This window comes from Haliotis cracherodii, unplaced genomic scaffold (assembly GCF_022045235.1).
Source record: "Haliotis cracherodii isolate W230 unplaced genomic scaffold, xgHalCrac1.p SCAF_17, whole genome shotgun sequence".
In the NCBI taxonomy this organism is placed as follows: Eukaryota; Metazoa; Mollusca; class Gastropoda; order Lepetellida; family Haliotidae; genus Haliotis; species Haliotis cracherodii.
In genome coordinates this window covers 17,006,554-17,011,379 of record NW_027266272.1, presented here as the reverse complement: position 1 = coordinate 17,011,379, position 4,826 = coordinate 17,006,554, and positions in this window count along the sequence as shown.

Genomic DNA, 4,826 nt, shown 5'->3' with positions numbered 1-4,826 from the left:
CACTTAGCAATATTCCAGCTATATGACGGCTGTCTGTAAATAATCGAGTCTGAACCAAACAATCCAATCACTGACACCATGAGCATCAATCCACGCAGTTGGGATACGATTATACGCATCAACCAAGTCAGCGAGCCTGACAACCCGATCCCGTTAGTCGCCTCTTACGACAAGCTTAGTCACCTTCTACGACAAGCATAGTCGCCTTTTACGACAAGCATAGTCGCCTTTTACGACAAGCATAGTCGCCTTTTACGACAAGCACAGTTGTCTTTTACTGCAAGCATTGGTTGCTGAATCATTTTGTGTTTTTCTCACCACAGTAAATCTTTCAAGGCCAAAGTCAATAATATCCAAGCGATCTCACGAAAGCCTGTAAATAATCGTGTCTGGAAAAGGAAAATCACACACGCGTTCCTCCCAGCATCCACTCACATACACATACGAACACACACACACACACACACATACACACACACACACACTCTCTCTCTCTCTCTCTCTCTCTCTCTCTCTCTCTCTCTCTCTCTCTCTCTCTCTCTCTCTCTCTCTCTCTCTCTCTCTCTCTCACACACACACACACTCTCTCTCTCACACACACACTCTCTCTCTCTCTATGAATGGATCGGGGCGGTCGGGTAGCCCAGTGGTTAAAGCGTTCGCTCGTCACGCCGAAGACCCGGGTTCGAATCTCGACATAGGTACAATGTGTGGAGCCCATTTCTGGTGTCCCCGCCGTGATATTGCTGGAATATTGCAAAAAGCGGCGTAAAACCAAACTCACTCACTCACTATGAATGGATCACTGAAAATCTGTCATAACACCGGGTGTTCGCGAAAAGGGCCAGTAAGTCTTGCCCTGCCCGTAGCCCGCACCCTTTGGTTTAACGCGTACTGCTGCACTTGACACTTACGAGTTGTGATTCAACACATTGTAATTCAGTCCACGACCATCTGAATGACAGGCGTACAGAGAGCAGATTGAGCCCGTTCCGTATGGCACATCGACCCAATGACTCTCTCTCCAGAACATCAAAGGGCGTTGAACGTACGACAAAAACTGTTGAGTTAGCAGGTTTCTAGTCCATACATCCCGCACAAATAGCTCGAGTAAAATGAGCTTACTGCATATTATCTGCCAAACAAAGCATTAAAAAGGCAGCATTAAAAGTCTACGTGCTTCAAGCCACAGTTTCTCAGTGCTAGCAAAGACGCATAACGTAACTATTAAGATGCAGATATACTGGCAAACGAGTTCGTTTGCTTCGAGAAGTTACAATATTTGAGTGGGAGTATTCTTCTTGAAAGTGTAAGAAATGTGTATACTTCAGTTTCTCTGGCACAATTGCGTGAGGGGCAATGGGAGTAGCCAAGTAGATAGCGTGTTGGTTTACAAGCAGTACGCCTGTGTTCGAATCCAAACGAATAATATCCATAGATTATTTTGAGGCATTGGTATAAACCCTTACTTCTATCAATCTGCGCAACCGGGGTGCGATGACATGCATTAACCAGGCAGCGAGCCTGAACATTCGTAGGCTGCTGCAGACCAATTCTAATCCGGATCTTCACAGGTTCGCACTTTACTGAAATGGCATGAGATAATGGCATGTATTCGTGGTTCATCTTTGGCAAACTCTGTCTGATGTTTTATTTTTGTTCACGACACACCTACAATATAAATGGTTGAATAAGTCTTTATACGCAGCTTCCATATGAATTCCAATAGAACAAATACTCTGGACGGCAGATAACTGGCAGATCAACATGTTATGTTCCCTGTGGGAATTCGAACACGAGTCTTCAGCAATTCAAACGAATGCTTAACCACGAGGCTCATGATTTGCGACATCATACATTCTGCATTTTTCGACCAATAAAAACATACAGTGGTGATGACACCATGTGTTCACTGAAGGAATGGAATACATAGCCTACATTACCTGTGGGACATCAATGCAGAGATCACTTTGCAGTTGACCTTACAACTGCAGTCGTCAAAGTTCAAGAGACGTAATTGGTGTGGCAGGGTAGCCTAGTAGTAAGGTGTTGACTCTCAAAGCTGTAAACCCGGGTTCGATTCACCACATGGGTACCCGGTGTCCCCTCGTCTGGAAATCGGCAGCTGTTCATCTCTAAACCAAACTCACCCAACTGGACAAGAATGTATGTTTTTTTCGATGGTTTCATTTATTTAAATTCCAGACCACTCACACTACTGCCTTTATTGTATTCTCGTTTCGAGTCATATTAGGGCGGTGGGGAAGTCTTGTGGTTAAAGTGTTCGCTCGTCACGCCTAAGACCCGAGTTTGATTCCCCACATGGGTACAATGTGTGAAACCCATTGCTGGTGTCCCCCGCTTTGATATTGCTGGAATATTGCAAAAAAAGCGGCGTAAAACAATACTCACTCAATCACTCGAATCATTTCTATTCGCATTGTCTAAGTGGAGGGTACTTCCTCTGGAATACATCAACAGTAACTCCTCTAAAAGCAATTTTTTCCTGTCACAAAATACGTATTCGTTTGTTGTTTTATGCCACGGTCGGAATTAATACACTGTATGAGAGCGTCCAGTAAAGTTACTATGAACCAGATAATCCTGTGAGTGACATCATTAGCAACGTTCCACGCCGTCGGGGTACGACGACGTGCAATGAACCAAGTCAGCGAGCCTGATCACCCTATGCATTTAGTTCATGATCCAACCCGTGAAGATCCGGGTCAGAATAGCTCTTCAACAACCTATGCTTGTCGTAAGAAGAGAGTATGCTTGTTAATAACAAAGGAAACTGATTATCAAACTAAACGAAAACATTCTCCTTTCAAAACATACTTGAACCCATGACCCGTGAAGATTCCGGGGTAGAATAAGTCTTCAGCAACCATGCTTGCCGTAAAAGGTGACTATGCTTGTCGTAAGAGGCGACTAACGGGATCGGGTGGTCAGGCTCGCTGACTTGGTTAGTGCATGTCGTCGTATCCCAATTGCATGGATCGATGCTCATGATATCAATCACTTGATTGTCTGGTCCAAAGTTGATTATTTACGGACCGCCTTCATATAGCGGTGATGTTGCTGAGTGCGGCGTTAATCAACAAAGAAAGTTGCATGATCCAACGAATAAAACCGGTAAAAAGTATGCCCAGCTAACTAAAACCAATTTTGTACTCTGCCGGGATATAAACTGCCGGGAAAAATATAGTATACACTTGAAAATTGGATTTGACCAAAACCAAACGTTCTCAAAATGTTACTAGGCTGAAACACGTCGCCGAAACACTCCAAGAAAGGAGAAATGTAAGGTTCCAAACGTTGGTTTGCAAGATTGGACAACGCAGATCCGTGACTGTCAGAGAGTGCTGCTTCCTGATGAGCTGATTCTGCTTGGTCCATATTGATGGTTGTGCTCGCGTTTATCGACGGCTTTCACGACAAAGAAAGGGTACATGAGATATTTTCTACTTGGGAATTTACACCTGAAGATTCGGGTTAGAAAAGGTCCTCAACAACCCATACTTGCCGTAAAAGACGACTATGCTTGTCGTAAGAGACGACTAACGGGATAGGGTGGTCAGGCTCGCTGACCTGGTTGATGCACGACATTGTATCGCAATTGTAAAGATCGATGCCCATTAAATGGATTGTCTGGTCCAGACTGGATTATTTCGAACCGCCGTCCTATAGCTGGAATATTGTGGTGTTAAAAAATAGTGAAACAAAACAAACAAACTTGGGAATTTACAACCAAATCAAACCTACCCATGTCTTAGTGAAGCGGATCAAACTATTCGTCCAGTGTGAATGGACACTACTTCAGATAGTTGGGGCTTACAGCAAAGATTGTATAGTGGTATCGCAATTAAATAAATACCCATTAGTGATCATAGAATAAATAATATATCTGATCTTTTAAGGAGTTTCATGAGTCTCCATATACCCTGACATAAGATACGAGGCTTCAGGTCTTAACGTGTTCAGTGACATGGGATGTGGGTGCCACATTGCAATGGGAAACAGCATCATAAGATATGGGGCTATATGTCTTAACGAGTAGCGGCATAATATTTAGGAGTTACATGTTTCAATGTATACCCTGACGTTAGAACCACAAACACAAGAGCATCAATCTAATTGTAGCATCAAATTATAGCACATATACAGTAATATACACATACACACGTACACTAAGGTTACGCTGCCGGGCACCTTGTGATGCATATAAATCTTTACGTACCGTGAATGAAAATAAATTGTAATATGTCTATATATGATGTACGACGTATATCTACTTTTCATGTCAATAATCATATTTATTCTCATAATTTAGATATTTTGTACCCTGCCCTACGAGAGTGTTCTGTACAATAAAATTCTTGATTCTTGATTCATAAACATTGCATGCGAAATACATATACATCAATGTATTAAAACCATTCTCTACTACGATCAAACGTGAATTAAATCTTTCGCGTTGCAACCGCTTTGTGTACTTGTAACAAAATCATAGTTATAAAATCAATAACCCAGGGGTGGATTAATCAAGAGTCAACGAAATATGCTCATTTCGCATGGTTTATGGCACTCGATATTGATCTGCCGATGAAGTCACACTGGCCGTTGTATCAGCGAGTGTCATCTGTTACCAGTAGTTAAAGGATCAAATGTTTGTGCCAATCTCCATCGATGTGAGAATCCCTTTGGGCGGAGAATGTGTCCATCATGCCGCACGTCTGCCCACTCAAGCTGTCCGTCAACACGAGAAATGGTGTTATAAGTAGTGGAAGCGTCGCTGCTGTATAAAACATAGACCCTGTCAGCGA